This window comes from Dermochelys coriacea, chromosome 8 (genome assembly GCF_009764565.3).
Source record: "Dermochelys coriacea isolate rDerCor1 chromosome 8, rDerCor1.pri.v4, whole genome shotgun sequence".
NCBI lineage: Eukaryota > Metazoa > Chordata > Testudines > Dermochelyidae > Dermochelys > Dermochelys coriacea.
In genome coordinates this window covers 90303897-90330348 of record NC_050075.1, presented here as the reverse complement: position 1 = coordinate 90330348, position 26452 = coordinate 90303897, and the positions used below count along the sequence as shown (strand labels likewise).

The 26452-nt window shown below is 43.1% G+C and overlaps 1 long non-coding RNA gene across 1 annotated transcript; it reads left to right on the top strand.

Moving 5' to 3' along the window:
- Positions 1 to 10357: 10357 nt before the first annotated feature.
- On the top strand, positions 10358 to 26399 carry LOC119859976. Its single transcript, XR_005294402.2, has 3 exons — positions 10358 to 10687; positions 11565 to 11685; positions 24417 to 26399. It is a non-coding gene; the product is annotated as an uncharacterized LOC119859976 (long non-coding RNA).
- The last annotated feature ends 53 nt before the right edge of the window (positions 26400 to 26452 follow it).

Sequence of the window (26452 nt, the reverse complement as noted above, 5' to 3'; positions counted from 1 at the left end):
CGCCGCCTTAAGGTGGACCGGTCCTTTCTGCCTGCCCCCCCCCCCCGCCCCTTGTCGCCTTTCCGCCGGGGGAAAGACCCTCAGCCCGGGGGGATGGATGGACCCCAGCCGCCGCCGCCTGGATCGCCCACTGCGGGGCGGGGGGCAGACCCCGGAGCTTCGGCCGGGACACTCCCGCAGATGGCGGCCCCCTGGCTGTCCGCCTCTAGGAGCAATAAGCAGCGATAAGGACCCCCCCGGGGGTTACGTGGCGTTTGCTGAGGGCTGGCAGGGTGCTCGGCGCTGAGCACAGCACGGGAAGCGATATGGGGGCTGCCCTGGTGGGCTGTGCAATGGAAGGCTGGCCCCCCAGAGACCAAAGAGCCTTGCACAGCAGCACGCAAGAGGAGCAGGGAGATTTCGGAGGTCTAGGCTCTATGTCCCGCACAGAAGGTTGGTTTCTCAGGTGCACCAACGAGTCACTGCTGCACAAGATGTCACCCCATATAACTCAGCCTGAAATGCTCTGGTAGGGGAGCCTTCCAGCGACATCCTACTTCAAGAAGTAAAGGGGAGGGGGGGAGAAATGGGGGTTGGTAAAGGTCTGAAGGTAACAGGACAGAAAGATCTGACAAAGAGAGGTTGCTAAAGATAGCTTATTACAAAATAGCCTTAACTAATAACAATTATGGAAGCAGGGCTGGAAGGAACCTGGAGAGGTCATCTAGTCCAGCCACCTGCAGTGAGGCAGGACCAGATAAACCAGACCATCCCTGACAGGTGTTTGTCCAACTTGTTCCTAAAAACCTTTAGTGATGGGGATTCCACACCCTCTCTTAGAAGCCTATTCCAGTGCTTAACTATCCTTTTAGTTAGATAGTTTCCCCCTAATATTTAACCTAAATCTCCCTTGCTGGCGCTGCCCAGAGTCAACTCCATTGCTTTACCTTCGGTAGACATGGAGAACCAGTGACCACAATCCTCTTTATAACAACCCTAAACTTATTTTTATCATTTTTGTTGCTTTCCTCTGGCCTCTTTCCAATTTATCCACATCTTTCCTAAAGTGTGGTGCCCAGAACTGGACACAATAATCCATCTGAGGCCTCACCAGTGCCAAGTAGAACACATAGGAATATTACCTTCCAAATACAATACTCCTGTTAATACACCCCAAAATACAACGAAAAGGTGCTCAATTGAATCGGTTTATAAATTGCTCAGATTCCAGAGAGGTGGGTTTGATGTAAAGACCTAGACTGACAAGCTAAGATCCTACAAGTCATTCCATGCAGACAGATCCCCACCAAAGTAATCAGGGCTCTGTGCAGACAAATGGGTCCACCCACCTGGAGCACCTTGCGTGATCTGGGCCATAGCAAGAATTTGTTCAAGTGTCATTTTTAAAATGGAAAATACAGTCAAAGTGGTGTTAATAGGATAAAACTCAAACTCTGGCAAGTAAGATGGAAGAGAAAGTGACATTTAAAAAATCAATATGCAAAGATACAAAAAAGTAAATAAAAAACCAAGAAGCTCATAAGCAAGTCTGTGCATTTGCTAGACCACCAGGTGACAAAGAGGACAACTGAGATAAAGAGATTTTTCAGACAGTTGCATAAGTCTTTACTACAGCCAATGATGAGGAAATGTTGCTGTTTTCACAATTACAGAAGTGTAGACACTAGTAGAGATAGATTTATCAAGGTGATCAAAGAGCATATTGAGAAATTAAATGGCCTAAAGCACTCAGGTTAGATGGATTGATCCAAAAATTCTTGAAGGAACTGAAGCATGTAATATCTGAGCTTCTGAAAAAAGTTCTTGAAGGAACTGAAGAATACAACATCAAAGCTTTTGAAAAAAACACACCCTATCATTAGGACCAGGATTGGAAAGGACCAACACTGTACTCCTAACAATCCCCAAATCCTGAAAACTAAGCTAGAAAATCAGAACAAATTCAACAAGCACAGAATTGGGTGTGACTTTTACAGTAGGGATTTGAACCAGCAGCAGAGAATTCTGTAGACCCAGCTCACTTTTGGAGCCCCATTTAAGCTAGAGGGTATACCCACAAAACTTTGCTACTGTGTGTGGGGGCTTATAGGAGAGATGGGCTGATCTTAAAAGTCCACCCTCTTGCTTTTCATCTTGAAGGGAGAGGCTCAGACTAGGTGAGGTTCACACACCCCTTTTACTCTCACTTCACAGAAACTGGAGTAATTACTATACCCTCCATCTTCATTGAGGTAGGGACTGGGATCCCAAAGATCAGCTGGTGAGAAGTCCCTAGTTAGATTAGGGAGAGAGGATGAGACTAGGCTACAAGAAGACACACATGTTTTGCTCCCTCCTTTGGAGATGGGGCAAAAGATGCCTCTCAGAACCATGGAGGGAGCAGGGCAGATGGCAACTCTTAGGAAGAATGCATAGGATTAGGAACTATACTGAGGGGCGAAGTGAACATCTCAGAAATGGGCACAGGAAACTTATGCATGGAGAGGGTAGTTTTGGATGAGGAGAAGGTGTCTATATTTTGGGAGAAAGCTCATGGAGGTGGAATACTAGGATTTCTAAATGGAAGACAGGGCCACCATTATCTTCTGCTCTCCAGAGAGGAATATAGGAAATGGCCATTAGTAGTCCCCTCTTATGTATCCCCCCAAAGTAGATCTTGATGGTGCATGCTTCTTTTGGTGTACCTTATAAATAAGTAGCTGAAAGCAGTTCTTCAGTTCTCCCCTTACTGAGAGTGAGAGGTTTGGGCTACAGTAACTCCAAACGTTAAACAAGTTTGGTGGTAATTTCATGTAATTTATTTTAGTTTAATCAGACTGTAGTGATAAAAATCTTTGTCAAGGTCTTCTCATGTTAAAGAGAGCAGTTTTATGTACCAGTATTTCAACAGAACATGCTTTAGTGACAAAGATTCACTACTCTAAACTGGATGCCAAATATATCTGACTGATAATAAATGTAACTTATCTTTCTCATGCCTCAGCTTTCTCTCCTTGATTCGATCTGTTACTTTTGTAAATGACCCAAAGTCCTTAATCTACCAAAGGGTATACTCTGTAGAATAGTCTTTTTTTATATAACTATTGCAGAAGAATTACTGGAAGATTTCTCAATATAAGGGAAACATCACTGCACTGTCATTGGAGCAGTCATATTTTATATTCCAGTAATTCATTTTTTTTCCATTGGAACCATACTATTCATGAACTAAGAAGCACTTAAGTCTGACATTGCTATTTGTCTTTTATTGCAATCTTAAAAAAAAAACAGACAAACTAATTGTGACTGAATGTTTTAAATCCCCAAATTAGGGGAAATGTTGTATTTGTATTTGTATCAGGGGTCTAATTCTGTTTGTCCTCTCTATTTAATTAGTCATGCTAAATACATTTAATATCAAGTCTTCTCACAACATCCTTGTTTATTTCGCAACAAAAGGAGGAAAAGGTTTTAACATCTGACTGACATCAACTTAAGGTGGATTCAAAATCTACCCTGCACATAGTTTTTTCTGATCTCAGACATTACTGATTGACTTGCATATATTTTTTCTTCTCCACAAAGATCCTGAATCTCGGGTGCATTGAAGTATGGTGATAACTTTGAAAATGTAAGTCTACATTTCCACATATTGTAGATCACACCTTAACTTCTGTCAAGAAAATTGTGATGTGTAATAAGTTTGGCCTTTGCTGTACAAGACAAACACTTCTATCTTTCAGTAAACCAAGTCACCCTTTCAGATATTGCTAATTCTGATGGATGTTGCTACACAAATTTGGTGAAATAAACAATCACGAAGGTAACTTTCCAGAAGAGTTGTTCACACTACAAGTTTCAGAGTAGCAGCCCTGTTAGTCTGTATTCGCAAAAAGAAAAAGAGTACTTGTGGCACCTTAGAGACTAACAAATTTATTAGAGCATAAGCTTTGGTGAGCTACAGCTTACTTCATCGGATGCATCCTTTGATGCTGTAGCTCACGAAAGCTTATGCTCTAATAAATTTGTTAGTCTCTAAGGTGCCACAAGTCCTCCTTTTCTTTTCACACTACAATACATTCTCCAGCGGTTGAAGTTCCCTGCAGGAATAATTTTTTTTTTTTTTTTTGGCCCTAGCAAAAGGAAGGAAGGAAGGAGAGGAAGGAACCTCCAGCGCCCACCGCCCGAATTCTGTCGTGTTGGATCCAGAATTGCAGAAGTGCCCCCTCTCTTGGCTAACCAGCAAATACTATTCTGGTGGTATAAAAATCCCAGCTCCAGGCCTGAACCCTTTGAACAATAGGACCCAGCGGCGGCAGCAGTGCAATCACCAGGCGGTTCCCGGCTGTCGTGAGCAGTAGTCTGTGTTAAAAGGCTACGTAAGTGCCAGAAAGCGTGTGTGGGGGCAGCTGCAGGGAAGGACGGACTTTACCGAAAGTGGAATCTTGCTGCGTTCTGACCTAAGAGCTTGGAGTTCCCATCAAGTATCGATTTGGTTCAGACGATTAGATCAGGTTTCATACATGCCACGGACTTCGTTTTTCGCTCGGCGACAGCAGTTCCACCTTAGAACTAAATGTCACAGGGAGAAGTGAGAAGAAAAGGAGGACTTGTGGCACCTTAGAGACTAACAAATTTATTCGAGCATAAGCTTTCGTGAGCTACAGCTCACTTCATCGGATGCATTTCAGATGCATCCGATGAAGTGAGCTGTAGCTCACGAAAGCTTATGCTCGAATAAATTTGTTAGTCTCTAAGGTGCCACAAGTTCTCCTTTTCTTTTTGCGAATACAGACTAACACGGCTGCTACTCTGAAACCAGGGCGAAGTGACTGTCTGACCTCCCTCCCCCCCCCGCACCTTCCCCCCGAAGTCCCAGCAAAGTTTAGCCGTCTCTGCAGTCGCTTGGGGGCTTAAAGATGAGCGCCTCAAAACTAGCTGTGAGGACGTCTGTAGCTGCAGCTGTTCCCCATTCTGCTTCCATCCCCTAAAGTGCTAATTCATTCCCTCCAGACTCTGTGCTCCCTGGCCTCCCTGCTTGAGTAGAGCCCTGTTAATCCATTTCCCAGCTGAATGAGCGGTAGCGCCTTGCGTGGCCCACTGTTGGCAGAGCCGCAGTTTCAGGGACTAAACCCTTTAAATACTGCTGCCAATAGTCTCAGCAGCAGTAGTAGGTTCTTTTCCTGGTAGTAAAGTGTTTGCAGCATGGGGATGGGTCTTAAATTAGTAATGACGGTGTAATCCTTCATGGTAAATGGCACCAGGAGGATGTAAGAATAATTTAAATTAACTCTTTATATTGTGGGTTATCTGGTGGTACCTTAAAGCTTCTGCCCAAATATATCTGTTAGGCTTTAAGGTGCCACCGGACTCCTCGTTTTTGTGCATACAGACTAACCCGGCTACCCCTCTGATTCTTTATATTGTATCTACTTTGGCCTCCGATGGCTTATCTCATTTTTACTATTGCTAATTTTCTACATGATGATTAATTTGACCTGGACGGGGGAAAAAATAGTAGTTTTGGGGGAGAGAATCTGGAAATTTCAACAAATCTCAAAGTGCTTTTCATCCCGTTGTGTTTTGCAATGGCCTGGTTTTAATTTTCTGCATTTCTGAGCATGGGATTTTTTCAACTAAAAATACTTATTTTAAATGAATGAACCATTTTAAAAAAAATAAACCTACTGTGTGGCTAAGCTGACCAGTCAGGTGTTTTATGGGAGCAATATAGTGAAGCAGAAATGGAAGACAACGTTTCTTAGAGATACCAACGGGTTACTTTTTTTCTTTTTTCATTCAACAGATTTCTAATGGAAAAATTTAGCAACTGAAAAATTTGAAAAAATTTGAGATTTTTTCCAAAAAATTTGCTTTTGAAAAAAGGCCAAATTCTGATTTTAAAAAATTCTGACCAGGTCTGGAAATAATAATGAATCCAGTTATAGAAAATGTATATTTTTAAAATAAATTATTCCCACTCTGACTTCCTGGATCTTTGTTCAATACTTGATCCACTAAGAACTTCATGCATTTGCCATTGTAAAATATCAAATAGAAACTGAATCTAATACTCCAATTACGCACATCACTTCTCTATTGTATTTACTACTTGTATGTCTTCTGCTGCAAACAATAGCAGTCACCTCTCCATATCTATCACAAAGTAAGGTTTCAATTCAGTGTTCCTTTTTTAGTCAAAATGCCAGTTGGTTTCAATATAAGCTTGCATGTGTGAGACCAGGCATAGAAGAATTGGCCCAAAAACTCACTTCCAGAGTAAAAAAACAGAAATATGTATGCTATTATCCAATACTCCCTCCATCTGTATGAGCTGATGCGACTTAAGTCAGTTAGTGAGATCAGCACATCCACACCATTCTGGTGTGACTTTTGTTGTTTTGTTTTTGTCAATAATCAGCCTTCTGCCAAGTATTCACAGAATCCACTTCTCCATTCCAACATTCTTCCTTGAACTTCTTACCTTACCTTTTTACCAAACTTCATCCTTATCCCAGGCAACTAAATCCTCACTTTCCCATGGGCCCTAAACTAGAAGGTGGAGGAAGATAAGACTATGTAAAGATAAGACTTGCAATTTACAAGCCAGATGTAAGTGTTTACTTTCTGCAGTGCTCATTTATTCTTATGAAAATACTTATTAAAAACTACCCTTCCTCCCATCTTTGAGAATGAGCCAGAAAATGTCACTTTTGTGCCTTTTAAAAATATTATTGATATTTTTCTTAGCTATATAGCAATATTGTAGTTTGATCACTTTTCTTTATTGCTGTGTGGGAACTGTACAATTGATAAATTTAAAGGGCCAGAGTCTCCACCCATTTAAATGGGCATGACAGTATTGACTTTAATCACTGATGTGTTAGAGGGGACTCCTGACCCTCCAGTTCAAGAGAACGTTGGATAATGTCACTGCCCTGATGGAGTTTATCCCTTCTTTGATACTGATTGCTCGTTACTGCCAGAAATGAATTATGAAAACATTTTTGATAACTTGTTTTTAACCTTCAGAATAATCTAGATTGCACAAAGCAGGCATTTTCAAAAAGTTCCCCCTCTCTCCTGGGATCTTCTCCAGCCTCCATCTTCAGGTTATACCAGCTGAATGACATGCTGTGCTATGCTATTAATATGTTGTTGATGGAATCGTTTTCAGATACAAAGTATAAATACTGCTAGCGTCATCGGAGCATGTTTCCTCATTTCCTGATTTATGGCCATTAGAAATATGTTTTGTTTTCAACAAGAGATGCCCCACATTAATCCCTTGTATGTGGAGTTTAATCACTGGCAAAGAGGGAAATCTTTTGCTTGGTACACATGTTAAATATCAGCCTGACATCACTGGGGCTGAAACTTTTAAATCAGTGATACTCAGCCTGTGCTCTTAAAAAAAAAAGTGTGATTCCTCAAGGCCTTGCTTGTAGCTCTTATGCTGACATTGGATCCAACAAGGGTTTCTATATCTTTGGTTACATGTGAGAGGAAAATTGTTGAGCTCCTGGGATTAATCCCCATCTCTCCCAGAAGCTAGGAAGGGATAGGGAAAAGGGAGGAGTGGAACATTTTCAACACAGGCACACCTTACTAAACACAACCCTACAGGGTTTGCAGCCCAAGGATTGCTACCTCATGAAAAAGGCCCAGAGAGTAAAACTGACTTGTCTACCTCCATTTTCTAAGATGAGTAAAATACAAAGTATAGAAAATAGTGTAAATAATAATAGTATTTGTACAGTGCTTTTCATGCTGAAAGCACTTTCCAAATATTATGTAATTAATGCTCACAGCACCGCTTTGGAGCAGGTCAGAAATATTATTCCAATTTTATTAGTAGAGAAACTGAAGTAGAGATGTTATGACACACAAATCCACAGCTGTTCTGTAAGGTTTAGGATTAGAACTCAGTTCCTGTGTCCAGGTAAGGCCATGACACCACATCTCTTTAGCTCTCTTCCTATATTCAGATTCACCCCTGCATCATCTGACTGCACTGCTTTCACTGCTCATCCTTTTGTTCCTGCCAATCTTACCCACTACTTTTCATGGTGATATTGGTGATGAGACCAGTCTTCCAAGTTGCCTTCTGTGCTCATTAACATTTGGACTTATTATCCATGCTTTGCAGTCAGTGGTTGTTTCCAGTACACAGCAAATGAAGCTGGAACTATTTCTATCTGCCTGTGAGCTCTGAAGGTACCAAGAAAGGAGCATTCCAGTGGAAAAAATGCACAATGGGCTTCAGCTAGAATTTATCTGTATAGCTAGTACCCAAGAGAGACCAGGTGTAACAATACCTAGAGGTCGAGGGTAAAATTATCAAAAGCATCTAAGAGATGTAGGGTCCTAAATCTATTTTAAAAAGTGACTTAGGAGTCCAAGTCTTTCGATTAAACTTAGGCCCAGATCCTCAAAGCCCTTTAAGAGTGATTTCAATGGGAGTTAGGCCCAGATTACAAGGGCCTAAGTGCCTAAATCATCTTTGAAAATAGGACTTGTGCTTCTAAATTATTTAGGTGCTTTTGAAAATTTTATCCATAGGCTTCCTCTTTGGCCTTGTACGTGGTGAGAAATTCTTTTGTTCAGGTCTTTGGTGCCTTCTGGATTTGTATCTTACTCTATGGAATACAATTGGATTGAAACCAATAGGGTTTTATAGAAATTATTCTAAAAACATACAGAATTTAATAGAAAATGTTATTCTTTCTATATGTTTATAATCATGTATAAAATCAGGGATATACAATCTTATAGGATTTTCTGTAAGAGTATCACAACATATAATTGCAGCTAAGCATACTTTCGTGTTTATAGTGTAGAATGGCCTATAAACAGCTGGAAGAAAAGCTCCTTTGTTTAGAACAAATTCTCCTTCCCCAGTCCTCCAGGAAGACCTCTGACAAAATAGGGAAAACCAGATTTGACATTCCTGATATTTCAAAGTTAAAAATCAAGCAGGAAATTTAAAGAAGGCAAATTATTTCTCCCAGGTTTCCTTAAAGCAGGAAAAACAATACAAAATCCATCCTCCCTGCCTCCTTTGCAAGTCATCTTTAAGGTTGTCAGAAGCCAAACCACCACCTTCATCACTGTTCATCTCAAAATAAGGCTGTCTTCAGGCTGTTCAGAATAATATAAATGTTTACAATACTTCCTTTTATAGCCCTGCAAATTAGGGTAGGGTGTGCTGTATGCTGTAAGTGCTTTAAATCACTGATACCATCAATTTAGAATTGGTTGGGCTTTTACATAAATATAACTGAAGACTAGTTAAGTGGTTGACATTTGTAACTGATTTGTAACCAACTAGATTTCTGGACCCTGATTCTGATCTCTGGTGTAAATCAGGAGTATCTCTGAAAGTCAATGGAGTTGCATCCAAATAAAAATTAAAATAATTCTCTGTGCTCTTATACCTTTTCATCTCATGAAGAAGCAGATAAGTGGAAGATTATTAGAGCGCTGTCAGCATGTGTTCAGTGCTGATCAAATCAGAGATGGTAGAAAATTTTTGTACAATTTTGTGAACATTTTTATTCTGCTCAAAACCCCATTTTTCATTCAAAAACATTTTTGGTCAACATGTTTAGTTTTAATAAGAAAAACCCTTTTCTCCCTAACTTTCCCCCTTTTGTTCCCCTGCAATAAAAGGATGAGAGTTAAAAAGTGAGAGAAAATGTGTGTACAAGGTGTTTTTTTGGTGGCTCTCACTGGAACTTCTTGAAAAATTCATTTTGAGTATTTTTGCTAGAAAGTGAAATATTTAACACCTCATCCCCATTGTAGTTAGTTTAATTAATTAAATAAATTTTATTTTGCAAAATACACTGGTTTTGACCATGCCTGTTTGCCTATGATCTGAGCTTTCCAGCTCATAGGCAAACAGGCATATAATGGGCCAAACCCATCTGTGATGTAATACCATTATTTTCAGTGGTGTTATGCCGGAGATGAATTTAGCCCAGTGAGTTTTTACCCGTGTCCCTGTTCATCCAGCCCTGTCTCTCCTCCTAAAAAAAATTATAATGCAAAAAGCAAGAGGGGAGGTATCCTGGGGTAGTCTGCCCCTTGAGAGTGGTGGTGCCTAGGGTCAGTCCACCTCTATCACGTGGCATAGCCCTTTAAGATTTTGGGAGGTTTAATGTATGCAAAGACCAAGAAAATAAGATATACGGATGGGTAAAAGCAGTCCTGGCAATATGCACTTTTTGGGAGAAAGTCAGTTACTATTTCTTTAAGGGTCTGGGACCAGGTGTGTTGTAGAATGGGTGGGACAAGGACCCCCTCTGGCCCAGCCAATTGGTGATGAGCTGGGAGAAGGGGAACTAGCATATATGCTGCCTCCTCCCTCATATCAGGGGAGCCTCCGGTAGGTGAAAATTTAAGTGCGGAGTTTGAGAGTGATTGTGGAAAAGGGACCAGCTGAGGAAGAATCTGGTTAAACCCCTGCAGCTGGTTTAAGTTACATCCCTGTTCAGGGAAGAGAGCTGGGGACTGCTGACTTAAGATATACAAAGCTCTGCAGTATTGAGGAGAACTGGGCACTCAAGGGCTAAAAAGGAGCAGCTGTATAAAATATAACCCTAGCTCTAGAAATGAGGCTCTGATGGCCTCCTGAACAGGGTAAAGGAAGCTGTCCAGGACTCTCATATGGACCCAGAGTGGATGAACTGGGGCAACTAATGAAGTAAGTTACATTCTATAGAAAGTATTTAAATTAGACTCCAGGAAAGGTTTGTGTGTGTTTTAAACCAGTCTAGTTGGTGTAATTGATTGAAGCAACCCAAGGGGGATGCTAAGGATAGGGCCCCTGCTGGGCTACCAAGAAGGGCCCCAAGTGGGTATACTGGAAGACAGTGTCCCATTAAGGGATGGAGGATAGGGTCACCAGTAAACTTACTGGGCCAAATTAATCCCTGGTGTAACTCCACTGAAGTAGAGGAAAGACCATACAATGGTTAGGGCACTAGCATAGGATTTAGGAGACTTAGTTTCAAGTCCTTGCTCTGCCATGGGCTTCCTGGATGACTTTTGGCAAGTCACCTAGTCTCTCTGTGCTTCAGTTCCCCATCTGTGGAATTGGGATGTGAGGGTAAAGACACTAAAAATAACCAGGTGCTCAAGTATTATGGGGCCATGTGAGTAGCATATGTAGCATATGCATAACTGCTTCAATAACATGTGTTACATTTATCTTAAAGCTCCTGTGTATGTTTATGTGGGAATATGAGAGATTATAGTCACAAATATATTATATTATCTTAGCTGCATTTGCCTCTTACTGAGGATAAAGAAACTCAAAAGTCATGTGTCTGGAAGATCCATTGAGAACTTTGAAAAGTTGTAGAATAACTTCTCTTATATATAGAGAGAGAGAACTTTGAAACTTCTAGAATTTACAAATCTCTTCAGAGCTGAAAGTTTCTAAGTATTGCTTTTTGGAATCTATTTCTAGATAACAAAGTTTCTCCAAATCCAAGCTCAACAGGGAGAAAGGAAAACTGACTCTGCACTTTATTATTATTTAAATGAGACTAAACTTTTTTTTTTGTTTTTGTTTAAAGGCTGTTTCATAGTGCCACATGGGGCCACTGCTTTGTTATGAAAACTCTTGAAGATAAAGGTCAAGAGGTAGATTAGCTCCTGATCCAGAGAGGTGTGTTGACAGAACTGCATGTGAGGGAAGTAAGTCATGGGGTTGCATTTCTTTCCCCTAAATTCCTTTGTGTCATGAGCATGAAAGTTCACCTATTTCACTCAGGTTTAGGAGCCCAGAGATGCTGTTGCATTGTATCCGTTCTGATCTGAAAGCATTACTCTGCATTGCTGCTTCAATGCCACAATTGACTTACAGGTTTCAGAGTAGCCGCTGTGTTAGTCTGTATTCACAAAAAGAAAAGGAGTACTTGTGGCACCTTAGAAACTAAAATTTATTAGAGCATAAGCTTTCGTGAGCTACAGCTCGCTTCATCGGATGTCTGTGTCAACTGGTGTATACCGTCAGCTAGCAAGTACAGAGCAAACAGGTGAAGTTGGTATTTCCTATTCAGTACAGTTTCACTTACCATTGGGTACTTTCCAGTCCTAGTAGCTCTGTCGTGATGTGGTGAAAACTTGGCCTACCTCTGCACAGATCTGTATGCAGAGTGAGCACAGGGTTCTCTTTCTGAATGCATCCTAGAGGGGTATGTACTGATACTCCCTGGTGCATTGTCTAGTGTGGTGCAAGGATGATGAGGCATTTAATGCTTGTGTGTGTGTTACTTCTCAGATCCGTCACCCCCAAAACACTGAAACAACAGCTCAACCCCTAGTAAGTAGAGATAGTAAGCACTGAACAATTGTTCACTGATGAAAAATAAAACCAAGAAGATCACATGGGAGTAAATCCTGCTTGCCTCCAGTTAGGCAATGGAACCAAGAAAGAGAGGATGTGGCTAACTTGCATTCTGAGCCACAGACCACTGTGGGGATAAATTGATAAATGAGGATGCCCTTTGCTTAAAATCAGGCCAGTTGAATCATCTTGTTTGCTGTTTCCCCCCCCCCCCCCCACTTTCTCTGCAGTCCAACTTTTATTTGCTGATATCGTCTCCAAGCCCCAGCATTATAGTACTGCTTTAGATTAATACTTGAAAATTCAGATGAGTGCTCTGAGAGAGCTAGAACCAACATTCTGCACCAACAGCTCTTCCAATCAAGTGGGAACTGAAGGGTGTGTTGTGTGTAAAGGCAGAATGATGATCCAAATGTGAATTTAAAGTCCAGTGTCTCATAAGCCATCAGGACTAGGAATATCTGAGGTATGTTGCTGGAAGGCTAGGATTGCCAGTGGTGTATAGAATTCACATTATTGGTGGCTCACAAGGACATTGTTCCTTGATATAGTCAATGGTCCTTCAGAGCAGGTAAAAATCTTCAAGTTATTAGCAATTGCTAATACTAACCCTTGTTTTGGACAAATTCCAAAGCAGGTAGGTTCTGCTTACTGATGTTATGCCTGCAGTTTAAACTACAAGATGTTTTCTATCCTTAGTCACAAATTATAATGTAACATTAACTGTTTAATCACGCACAGCACCAGGGCTGGATTTACACCTTGCGTGCCCCTAGGCACCCCCGGTGGCTGAACAGCTGCGGGGACCCTGGCTCCAAGCTCTTTTTCTCCCCCTCCCCCCCATGCCCACAGGGGTTCTGCGCTCCAGGGTCCCCTGCCACCTGTGGCGGCTTGGAGCCCCAGGGGGCCCTGCTGCCCAGGAGCGGCAGGGTCTGCCTGCGGTGACTCGGAGCTGCCGAGATGGCCGTAACCTGCAGGATACCCCCAATACCTGTGGCAGCTCAGATCTCCAAACCACAGTGGGCAGCAGGGGTAACCTACCACTTTTTTTTTCTTCTTCTTCAAATTCTAGGTGCTCCGCAACACAGTCCCAGCATCACAACTGCCCCCTGCCCTGTCTGGACCTCCCCCATTGCCCAGAGCCCCCACCAGCACCTCCCCAGAAACCCCCTCTCCCGCACCCTGTCCCCCAGCTGCACTCACTGGCCCCACTGGGAGGTGGCTGTGTCTGCCAAGCTAAGCTGGCAGCGTGGCCAGGGACAGTCTGCTACTTATAAGAAGCACATGGGATCTTTATGGGGAGAAGGCAGCACGCTGTAGTTATTGAGAATACAACAGTTAGCATATGCTTTTCAATCTCACACACACACACTCTCCTGCCAGTCAATGTTTATAGTTACCAGTCCAGAGTCTGGATCAATGTAGTGACCAGCCAGATTGGTTGCAGAGGGGAGCAGGGCTCTGTCCGTCGCAATTTGATGCGCCTGGAGTGTGGCAAGACAAACCTAAAGTCCCATGGCCAAGCACCCTGTTCTTATAGTCTTTTTCTCCCCTCTGTTAAGTCTATGGATTTGGCTGTGTCAGTTTGTGACTGGTTACTTCTTAATTGGTGCATCTTTTGATGTAAACATTCCAATACACCTCCGAGAGGGTCATCCTGTCCTGGTTCTGATATAAACAATTGTCCTGTCTTTAGGGGTGCCAGCCTTCACCTCAGGGTTGTCAATCTGCCCTTCCTTCGTTATGGATGCACGTTGATGGTTCTTTGATGTCATTAAGTCTCTTCACTTCTTCCTTGACCATGTGGCTATTACAATTGCCTTCACACCTTACCTTTTCCTGATGCATACATTCCTCGTTCACACAAACAGTCTTTTACAGAGACCTTTGAGAATACAAAGTGTCAGTTTATTCTGAATCTCCTTAACATAGACACAAGGCAAGATCCTGTCTCTTACTTACTAAACCTTAAAACAAAGAAATTTATATTTAACTAGAGTGCCTAATTTGTAATACATGTAGGAAACCTTAGTAAATATCATAACTTATCCTAAAACAAAAGGGTGACCATAATCAATCATAAGGATTGTTCTGGTCTGTCCCTGCCTTAACATCAATACAGACACTGGCAGTCTGTCAGGATGAAATCAAATAATCCATTAATTCTCATAGTACAATTCTGCTCCTACACCGGTCGCGGATCGCTCTGGCCCCTTGGGAGTAGCATGGTCAGCCAGGCTGGAACAGGAGTGGGGCTTGCCCAGGCCAGGCTCCCTCATGACCCACTTGCCCAGCAGAGCCCACTGCATTGGACTGCTGAGCTCTTTCCCTGCCACAGGGAGCTGCTTCACCTTCCCTGGTGGTAGGAGTGCTCCAGCAGGGCTGCATGGTTCTGTCCTCTGCTGGGATCTGGGAGCTGCAAACTTTGAATTTTTAGGTGCCCCTAGAATGCCCTAGGCACGTGCCAACTGTGCCCAATTAGAAATCTGAACCTGCACAGCACTATATTCCACCCCAGTGCAGTATGGAAGTGGGAAGAGACCAGGTTTCAGGAAGGCTTTGTGGATAATGCAGAGTGCAAGTTGGGCCCAGGTAGCCAGTACATGAAACTTTAGCATGTACTGGTCACCCAGCATACCCAATAAAAGTCTCTTGCCTGCGACTCTACCTGCCTGCTGAATCCCTTATTGCTCATGAAACACCCTGAAACTGTGTGATGGTAGTAGTAGACAAAGGGATCTCTGTTTATATTAGTTTAAGGGGTTGATCTAGCAAGGTTCTGAAGCATCGTCTATTTCTCTAAGCCCGCTGAAGTAAGTTGAAAGTCCTATTTGGATCTTCCCATTGATTTCAGAGTGGTAGCTGTGTTAGTCTGTATCAGCAAAAAGAGCAAGGAGTACTTGTGGCACCTTAGACTAACATTTATTTGAGCATAAGCTTTTGTGGGCTAAAGCCCACTTCATCAGATGCATGCAGTGGAAAAATAGAGTAGGAAGAGAGATATGACAGTAGGGGGAAAATTAGCATGAGGAAATAATAGTTTGTGTAATGACTCATCCACTCCCAGTCTTTATTCAATCCTAATTTAATGGTGTCCAGTTTGCAAATTAATTCCAGTTCTGCTGTTTCTCATTGGAGTCTGTTTTTGTTGTTTTTGAAGGGTTTTTTGTTAAAGAATTGCCACTTTTAGGTCTGTAATTGAGTGTCCAGGGAGGTTGAAGTGTTCTCTGACTGGTTTTTGAATGTCCATACCAGACTGTCTCTACACACAAGAATAAATGTACAACAATCAGACATCAAGAATTATAACATTCAGAAACCAGTCCTCATGCTAATTTTCCCCCTATTGTTACTCACACCTTCTTGTCAACTGTTGGAAATGGGCCATCCTGATTATCACTACAAAAGGCTGTTTTTTTTTCTCCTGCTGATAGTAGCTCACCTTAATTGATCAGTCTTGTTAGAGTTGATATGGCAACACCCATTTTTTTCATGTTCTCTATATGTATATAATCTTCCTACTGTATTTTCCACTGTATGCATCTAATGAAGTGGACTTTAGCCCACAAAAGCTTATGCTCAAATTTGTTAGTCTCTAAGGTACCACAAGTACTCCTTGTTCTTTTTTCCATTGATTTCGGTGAGCATTGTATTGCTACTTATGGGAGTAGAAGAAACTCCCAAACTTTATGGGTTTAGACACTAAGGCCTGGATCCTGCAAGTACTTGCACACCTGCTTAACTTTACTGGTGTGAGTAGTTGTAATTAAATCAAGGGGAGTACTCGTTAAAACTAAGCAGGTGCATGTATATTTCCATGATCAGGGTGGTAAGACTAGAAGATACTCTGGCGTATAAGGTGCTGTGTAAATGTAACATCACTTCTTATGCTATGACTTAGTAATACTAATTAATACTTAATAGCACTTGCAAGAAAATCAAATTTTAACCTTCCAAAGCATTTTGTGAAGGCTTTCTAGAGATCTGATTATAGTAAGAGATACTGTAGTTGAGGATTATTTACTAATGAAGGAGCTGGGCAGTCTGTACGCAAAGGAAAAACAAACAAACAAAAAAAACCCCCAAATCTGTCTCCAAGTTTGCATCGAGAGTGAGGATTAAAATTAAACTTGACAAAGTTCATAGAGAACTCGGTCAAAGTTCAGAGCATCTGCACCCATATTTTCCTTTAGTGATTGAGTGAAGACACTAGCTTTCAGGCTTCTAGCTCCATAGTCTTTGTCTTGGGTGGAGACCTACGGCGCTCACTCTCCTGACTGGAATATTCCCAAGATGAACAGTTCCCTGTCTTCATTGCAGTGTTCCCACCAAAAGACAGTCTACCTAAGCAGACCTGCTTGCTTTGTCTCTTCAGAGACTGATAACTGTGGCAACCACAGCTATCTGTTACCACACAGCACTTTCTATGCAAGCCTTTTTATTCTTAGGGTATGAGCATTACAGAGAAAACATTTTAAAAACAACAAAAGAACCTACTACACATACGCTAACAATCTTACCAGAGATTGCCCCCTTTCCCTAAGTGTCTCCAACATGGGTTCTGGCAGGGGGTCCTTCAGACTCCCCAAAGGCATCTCTCGTCACAAGTTCATAAAAGCCTCAGCTCAGAACTAGCATCCTCATTTAGCTCAGCCTTTATACGGTGGGGGGGGGTCTTTGACCTGAAGTCTTCAGGAGCTGGTAATCAGGAGACAGTGGGCCTCTTCCCAGGGCGTAGCTTCAGAAGGTTGGCTTTGGAGGAGAGAATTACTAGGAAATCCATTTCAGACATGTTGTCCCCAAAAGTTCTTTGATGTTCCTAATGTTCTCTTGGAGACTGACTAATACAGCCTCTGGAGGAAGTTGCATACAATTCCACAAAAAACACATACACAACTGCATTTTTATGCAATCGACCCCAAAGATATTGAACTTAATTCAGTAACTTTACTTCTGTAAGGTTTGTACAGGATATTGTCAATCTGGCACGCACTCTATTCTGATAACCTAGGCAAAAGTCCAGGACGATCCCAAAGAATAATGCCGTGACTTCTAGGGTTTAATGGTTTAGACAAAGAAAAGTGAATGGAGTCCAGTTTATATAATATGTATTGACCCTCTTTCATATGTGGCTTAAATTGGGTTAATGACACTCAGGTAATAGTCTAAATTCCTATGGAAATAGGTAACTTTGCTGTTTTTGTTCCACAGAATTTATAAAAAGCAAAACAAACTATTGGGTTCTTCAGTTAATGAAAACTACAAAATCTGTTTACAGAGGGGAGGTGGAATGGGGAGCCTATTGTATTCTACATGCTTATTTTAAAAGATGGCAGCACATCGCACTTGCTTTCGCTCAGATCAAGAAATCAGTTATGCTGTGAAAGAGATCCTGAAAGTTCCCTTATACTAAGGAAGAAACCATGTAGAAAATGTGCTCCTGTAATCTTGAGTGGAATGTCAGTTGTGGACTGTAAGATGGGATTTCATCCTCTTAATGAAGGATGCAAATGGCTCAGCAGCAGTATGTCAATTTTACATCAAAAGGTGAATTTGGTAATATGAGATTTCCTTAACAAGTGGCCTGTGGATAGTTCTAATTTCTAAATCAAGTTCCCCAGAGCATTGTACTTTCTAATAGAACTCAGCATGCAGGAAGAGTATGGTATCTCCACAGTAAATCTTGCACATCATGTAAATTCTGCCAACAAATGTTTTCTGCATTGCTTTCAGGAAAGCAAAGTCATTAAGTCTAAGGGAAGTGACTACATAAAGAAATAATTATATTTAATATCTGAGGTACTGGGGTGTGGCCAGGGACCTGAGTGGATAACAAATAGTAATATGGAGCCTTTCACATCTTGCTTACTAGTCCATATCCAGTCTAGATCAGTAGAGCCTGTGCAGTACCCTCCCAGAGCTAGTCGGCAAGGCCACTAACCTCTTTGTTCAAATCTCTCCTTAAGGACCACTTCTGTTGTCATTTTTTGTAAGTATCAACCCAAAATGGTACTCGCATTTATCTTTATTTTTAATTTTAAAAATGTTCACCATTATCCCTTGCTAAGTAGCTGCATATGGCCAGAATCTCAAATGATGGTATGACTTCAACTGAGCTTTGCTGACTTATGCTCCCTGATTTTCTAGCCCCTTACTTGATTTATCTTGCCCCATTATTCCTCCACCAACCCTCCTCCCATTTGTTGTGTGAAATTGAATAGTAAATTCCTTGGGACAAGGGGCTCTGTTGTATTCTCTAAGATAAGGTGACTTACGTGGTTAGGTGCAGTAAGCTAAATGATGATAAAATAGAGAGGAATGTTGTTGGCAGCTGACAGCTGTTTGATGGCTTAAATGAAACAAGTTGGTGACTCAGTCCAGTTCCTACTGAATATGTGTTGCCACTATGCTATTAAACACCACCACTGTTACTTGGCCAAGAACTAAATATGTAGTACATGTGGGCCTTAGCTTGTTTCTCTAAAACTTCCCCATTGTTGCCATCAGCCCTGCTGTTGGTACTAGTGATGGGAATGCTAGTGTAGACAAGATCCGAGCCTGATCATCTCAGTACTGTCATGCTGGCATACAGGGTTAGACATGGTGCTTATAATAAGGAAGGGGGTCAGCAGGCACCTTGTCCACAGGAGTATACCCCCACAGCAGGGAAACCTTTAGGACAAAAAGTCTAACGTAGACACCAAGGCTGAACTCCTCCCAGAGGTGGTGCCTTCTGGGTCAGGGCTGAAGCCAGTGGTGGAATAAGAAGAGTTAGCTGGGCCCTGTGTGCAGCTTCATTTTTATGCCCCCCGCTCCCGTTGGGAACCAGCCAAGAAAAAGAACATACTCTCATTTCTTTTTTTTCTTCCTCCTCCCCTAAGTAATAGGAAGTAAATGAAAATAAAATAAAGTACCTTGGTTGGGGTGCAGAGGTTGGGCTCTGGGAGGGAGTTTTGGTGCAGGCTTTGGGCTGGGGCAGTGGGATATGGGGGTATGGGAGGGATCTGGGGGGCAATGCTTACTTTGGGTGGCACTGCTCCCAATACAAACAGCACACCCCTCTGTCACTGGCTCCTAGGCACGGGAGGGGAGAAGGGGGGGTCTCTGCATGCTGCTGCCCCCAGGCTCTGCCCTGCAGTTCCTGGCCAATGGGAGCTGCAGAGTCGGTGCTTGGGGCAGGGGGCAACATGCAGAGACACTCCCCCACGTCCCGCCACAGGGACATGCTGGCTGCTTCTGGAAGTGGCCCGGAGGGAGGGAGGCAACATGGGCAGCCGCCTTCGCCCTGCTTGCTGCTGCTGGTATGTCTCTGCACGCACCCTTGGGGGGGGGGCAGGTCTCCATGCACTGCCTGGGGTGGGGGTGGCACACAGAGCTGCCTCTCCCACACCCAGGGCACGCAGAGATGTGCCAGCAGCTGGCCGCTTCCGGGAGCAACGTGGGGCTGCCAGCCATGGCAAGCGGGCAACCTGCCTGCCTGAGCCCTGCTGCACTGCTGGCTGGGACTCGGGGGGAGGGAGGTTATCAGATGAGATTTGTCCTGCATTTTGGGGGGGCAGCCCTGTCATTGGTTTGTTTTGTGGTAAATCTGCCTCAGGGTGAAGCACACGCAAGAGATGAGCTAGTGTTCCCTGCCAATGCTGTACCTCTTATGGATAAACTGGGGACTTGCGTTTCTCTTGCTGCTGTTATGGCATTCTTCTTAAGCACTAGACTCACTTTAAGCAGGTGGTCTGAATGAATACAAATTCTTCAAGCTCCCCTGTTTCTGAAGGCCATGATAGCAAGGTAAGGCAAGGTAAGTTGTCATGAATCATTTACTTTTGTGCTGACTTGTTTTAAATAGGAGGATCTGAAGCTTGTGTAAATGTTTAAACATACGTTCTTCTTGAATTATTCAATATATTCTGCCTGCTTCTATAGTTAAAACAGAGGGCATGAGCTTTCATCCTAGGGAAGGGATGAGCTGTAGCAAGGGAGACAACTGAAAACCACCTGACCTTTTTTGTCCTTCTAGAAATGCTGTAAATTTGATGGATTGTAATTGATGGGCTCCCTTAGCGGTGCTGACAAGCAGCTACAAAACAGAGGGATCATAACAAGCGTGGCTTAATGCAAGGAGACCGCTGTGTGTATGCGGTGAAGAACTGACACATCCCAAGCTAATTTTCCTCAAGAGGGTACATTTTGTAGAGTAAAAGATGCAGCCAGTCATCACAAATACAAAATTTATTTCCCTGCTAAGAATATCAACAGGCAGGGTAGCTACCTAATAAAGAAGTCCACAATCTTTGGCCACTGGGTGTAGGAAAAGTATGGGGACTCTACAAATCAAACTGAGCACTAGTGTGGCCTTGTGGAATAAGCCTGGGCCTAGAAGCACAGCACTTCTGAGTGCTAACCTTACTCTGACCCTCGCTCTAGGTATCCTCTTCAGCAAGTCACTTAGGATTCTGTGCTTACATCTCTTTATTATTTTTTTTTTTTTTTTTTTTTACAATCTATTGGGTAATGCACTTGGGTGGGGGGGAGCAGGCGATCTGGATTCTAGTCCTAGCTCTGTCTGTGACTAATTGTCGGACCTGGGTCAAGCTGCTTAACGTTTCTGCCTTCATTTTCCCATCTGTCAAATGGGGATAGTGATACCTTAATTACCTTGTAAGTACTTCCGTATCTGTGGATGAAATGTGCCTTGTAAGTGCACGTTAACGTTTCTAACAGAATTTAAAAACTGGGGGGCCCAATGAAAGGGTGAGACATGGCACATGCAGAGGGCTGTAGATGTATTGTGGCATGACTTCTAATAGCATTGACAGTGCTCCCCGTTGTGCCAAGGAAACCACATAAAGCTCATTCTTCTGTCAATAGTGTTCTTATTTTCTTATAGTTGCGGGGAGGGCGTGGCTTTGTTTTTACAAACACAATCTTGGCAGTGTTTATAATGTGCTGCTTTAGAGCTTTGAGTCTAAAAACCAAAACACAATTCAAAGAGCTTTAAAAATAGATCTTTGAACAAAATCCTGAGTGGTGCATATAGCCTGGGTAAGTGCAAAATGCTTGGATCAATGCTGGGTAGCTGAGCTTGGGTGCAGCAGGAGTTTAGGGGAAAAATTCTACCTCTTGGGCTGTAGCATGCTCCATGGATGCTCTGCTAGCTCAAAGGCTGAAATAGGACTCTGCACCCCTAATGTACCTTCCCCACATGTGGAGGAGGGCCAGGGCATTGAGGCAATGGCACATCCTCTACCCCAATGGTCTCCAACCTTTTTTTATGCACCAGATCACTTTGAATTTAAGATCAACCCAGAATCTACCCTGCCTCTTCCCTGAGGCCCTGCCCCACTCACTCCATTCTCCCCTCCCTTTGTTGCTCACTCTCCCCAACCCTCACTCACTTTCACCAGGTTGGGGCAGGCGGTTGGGATGTGGGGTGGGGGGGTGCAGATTCTGGGACAGGGCTGAGGGGTTTGGAGTGTGAGAGGGGGCTCCGGGAGGCTGAGCCTGGGGCAGGGGGTTGGGGTGCAGGAGTGAAGGGTGTGAGCTCTGGGAGGGAGTTTGGATGCAGGTGTCATATGGTCACACTGCACCTAATCTCATAGAATCCACTGGACATTTCATGTGTTTTTTAATTGGTGTCATTTGTGGCTTATGGATCCAAAATCCTTCAGGGATTGTCACAGATCTGTGTAACAGTCTCAACTGTGACTGAGCCTGGGGCAGGGGGTTGAAGTGCAGGAGTGTGGGGTACAGGCTCTGAGAGGGAGTTTGGTGCAGGAGGGGGCTCTGGGCTAGTGCAGGAGGGAGTTTGGGTACAGGAGGGGTTCCAGGCTGGGGCAGGGGGTCAAGAGCTGTGGGGATGGGGTAGGGGCAGCACGCAGAGCTGCCTCCCCACGGGGCTGCAGAGACTTGCCAGCTGCTTCTGGGAGTAGCATGGGGCCATGGTAGGCAGGCAGGCAGCCTGTCTGAGTCCCGCTGCACCGCCGGACTTGTAGCAGCCCAGAGATCGCGATTGACTGGCAGAGGCTCCAGGATCAACCAGTCAATAATGACTGACAGGTTGGTGACCACTGTTCTAACCCTTTCTACTCCCTATGCGCTGTCCTAATGACAGCCACATACAGCAATAATACCATTAACTCCTCCCTGCTTTCCTTAGTTCCTTGTATATTGGAACTGGACCTTTTTTTTTCAATACCAAAAGGACCCTGGACCAACTTTATGCAGCTGAAAATATTAGGTGAAATCCTGGTTCCATTGAAGTCAATGGGAATTTTGCCACTGAATTAAATGGACTAGAATTCTACCCTGCCCATAGTATGAAAAGGAGAGTAAGAGTCTGATCCAAAGCCCATTCAAGTCAAAAAGAGTCTTTCTGTTGGCTTCAATGGTGTTTGGAGCAGGCCTAGTATCAATAATTCCTCTTCTAGAATGTATTGAGAGCATAATGTTATTGACTTGTAAAGTTAACAATTCTTTGGTAACATTAAACCTCCATCAGGGACCAGGATTTTACCTAATAATGTAAAATCTATTTCTGAGTTTTAAAGGTCAGTGCTAACCAACAGTAAATATTCTATCACAATAACCAGAAACGGGCCAGGTGGCACATGATAGAAATTGCTCCTTCTGAAAGGGTAATCATGCAAATTAACCAATTAAAAGAGGAGTTCTCAATCTGGGCCTCATGGTTCTGAGCAGGTATAATAGTGGGGGCGTGTCCCAGCTGTGGGGTTAGGGTAGAGGAGTGTCTTGGTAGGGGAAAAAGGAGGCCCTAATGGGGAAAGGGCTGAGAATCACTGGAGTAGAGCAATGTGGAAAATGAGTCTGGACCTACAGCCAAACTGTGTGTCAGAAAGGCCTGATTTTAACTTTAGATCAGGATCACAATGAGGTAAATAACCAGAACATTGGAGGTGCTGGAGGGCTTGTTTCTACATGGAAAATAAAGCGACATAAGTGTGCATGTGGTGGCTTTTTGTTTTTTGCTAAATGTGGCACATAGGAGGAAGGAAGTATTTCTCTCCCTCTCCCCCCAAAAAACTTTCTTCTTGTGGTGTTTGTGTGTGTTTGGCAATATATACAGCAGTATAGATTTATTAAAATACTATCATCTGGTATGGGATCAATATTAAGATATGGGAGGAAGAGAATTTCTGAAGGCTAGTTCTTTTGAGCTAGAACCGATCTGTTTGTTCTGACATTGCATAGGGTTTTCAGGCTCATATAACACTCTCAAAAAGAAAAGGAGTACTTGTGGCACCTTAGAGATGAACAAATTTATTAGAGCACAAGCTTTCGTGAGCTACAGCTCACTTCATCGGATGCCTTTGAAGTGAGCTGTAGCTTACAAAAGCTTATGCTCTAATAAATTTGTTAGTCTTTAAGGTGCCACAAGTACTCCTTTTCTCTTTGCGGATACAGACTAACATGGCTGCTACTCTGAAACCTGTCATAACACTCTCTCAGTTCCTGCCCTGCCTTGGTAGCCTCCGTTCTGTCTAAACAGGAAATGAGAACCCGTGTCTGTGGAGGTGCCCCCACAGCCTCTGAGTTTAAACAGGCATGTCTGTATCTTCATCCATATGTGAAATATGCAACACAACGTATCCTGAAGCTTTGATGACTAATTGTAGTTAGCTGGGTATGATTACATAGATTGTAATAAAATGGATGCTTAAGCAGTGTTAGGGAAGTCCTTATCTGAGGCCTGATCTGAAGCTCATTGAAGTCTATGGGAGTCTTGCTCCTCCTCCCCGGAGCTTGCTAACTTGGTGGGGAGGGGGGGAGTACTGGCAGTAGGTGGAGGAGCAGGGATGTGGGGTGCTTGGGGCAGGGGACGAGGAAGTGGGGTGGGGAGGTGAGGGGAGCTTGGCTGCTGGTGGGTGCAAAGTATCCACTAATTTTTCCCTATGTGTGCTCCAGCCCGGAGCACCCATGGAGTCAGCGCTTATGGTAACAGGCTATGGGCATTCAGCTTATTTACCCTGCTGGGAGGATAATATTTTTAGAAGTCCCCTTCAATGTCTAGAGTGATTGTCTAAAATAACTCTTTGGACAGCAAAACTCTTCCTCATTGCAGAGACTTAGAATGCATGGCTGCATTTCCAACCCCAAAGGCCCTGCAAGATCATGAGCTTTCCTTTGACCAAGGAAACTGGATGCATCTTCCACAAACATCTGTCAGCTCCCAAAATGGCTTCAGAAGTAGCTGAAGAGAAATATAAGATGCTCCCATCTCACAGGGGCTAAAGGGCTGTTTTCTCAGCACCCCATCTTGTGCTGGCCTAATTTGGTAACACAAGACTAATCCCATCTATGGTGACCCCTTGATTGTTGGACGTGAACTGTAATACAATAGTTCTTTAAATAACACTTCGTATTTTTACATATCAAATGACTTCTACATCTACACTCACCTAGAAAAGGAAAGTTGACAGTTAATCTACTTGGAATGTAAACTCTTTGGGGGAGGAATGGTCTTTTTATTCTATGCCTGTACAACACCTAGCACAGGCTAGATGGGGGGGGGGGGTCCCAGTGCCTGAGGGGTGCTACTAAGGTGTTTCTTTAATAGTACTACACCACCACAACCTCCTTTAAGCAATGAAAACCAGCTAGCTGTTCAATAATAGCTATATAGCACTAAGGTAAATACAGACTCAAGTATGTCCAGCACCAGAGCTGTGGTGGTGCCTCTGTTAAAGGATTAGAGAAGTAAAACAAAGCAGGAATTACCATACTGGGTCATAGCAGGGGTCCATCTAACCCACTGTCCTGTCTCAAACAAGGGACGGTATCCAGTGCTTTGGAGGAAGGTGCAGGACACTTTACCTATATGGAAATATTTTCTTACCCCCTGTCTCAGATAGCAATAGCAGTACAGAGAACAAAGGGAGATTACTGCTGGTTGATCACCTGTCAAATGAAACCTTCACCGGTAATGAGAAGGACGCTGTGTCACATGTCTACTTCCTTGGGAAGAATGAAGAGCTGGGAATGGACACCATGTTGACATATGCAGGTGTCTGTTCAGGTTACTTTGAAACTTCACCATTTCCAAGAGAACTGATCCAATGGTCCCCTCTGGTGTTAATTTTCCAATACTGCAGCTTCATATCTAGAGCAACATTTGGACAGGACAGAGGCTCCACACAATAGTCTTTGAGTAAACCACCAAAAGATGGAGTACTCAGCTTTAAAAAACCCAAACATATTTTCAAGTTAATGCTCCTTAAAAATAAGACTCTGGCTTCAATCAGGAACAGATACTCTACCACCTTCTCTCCAGTTCCTTTATAGTCCTTTTATCAAATCATCTAGCTGGGTGGAGTCTTTCAGTCTTAATCTCATTACATTTTGGAGAGGCAAGTATGAAATAGTGCATTGAGCATGAGATGGGGGCCAGGAGCTCCTGAGTCCTAATCCTTGCTTTGTCACCAGTTTGACAGGGGGCTTAGTGCACGCTCCTGTAGCTCTATGGTCTAGCTCCCAATCTGTGAAATGAGGATACTGGCTCACCACTACTTGACCTGAAAGGAAAGATGTTGAGGCTCAATTAGTCTTTTCAACATATGTAAATATCTGTAAAGGCTAAACTACTGACTTTTTTTTTTTAAACAGGAGGGATTAGATCCATAAAGGAAGGAATGAATGTCGTAACTATTACTTGCATTAAGAACTTGCCTTGTTTCCTATTGATCCATCCGGGTACCTATGTGATCCTCATCACCCCAGTACACAAACACCTTCATTTACTTAAAATGTCAGTGTTTCTCTCTCTCTCTCTTCCTTCCCCGCCACCAAGAGGCGGGGTGGTCTTTTAATTTGAGAGAGAGCCAGGGCGAAAAGGTGGGTTTTACATTTGGCTCTGAATCCATTCTTAATTCTTGTGGCAATGAGTTCCATAATGGATAGGGACCTCCATCTACTCTTACTTTAAGAATAATCATCCTTCAATCGCTATAGCATGCTTCTTCAAAACCTAGAGTACTCTTTCAAAGCCTGTGATTTCTTTTTTTTTTTTAAAGAACTTCCAAGTAGAAAAGGTCAGTCAATTAACAGGCAAACTCAACAGATATCAAGTGACTTTTTTTTTATTCCAGTAAACTGAAGGTT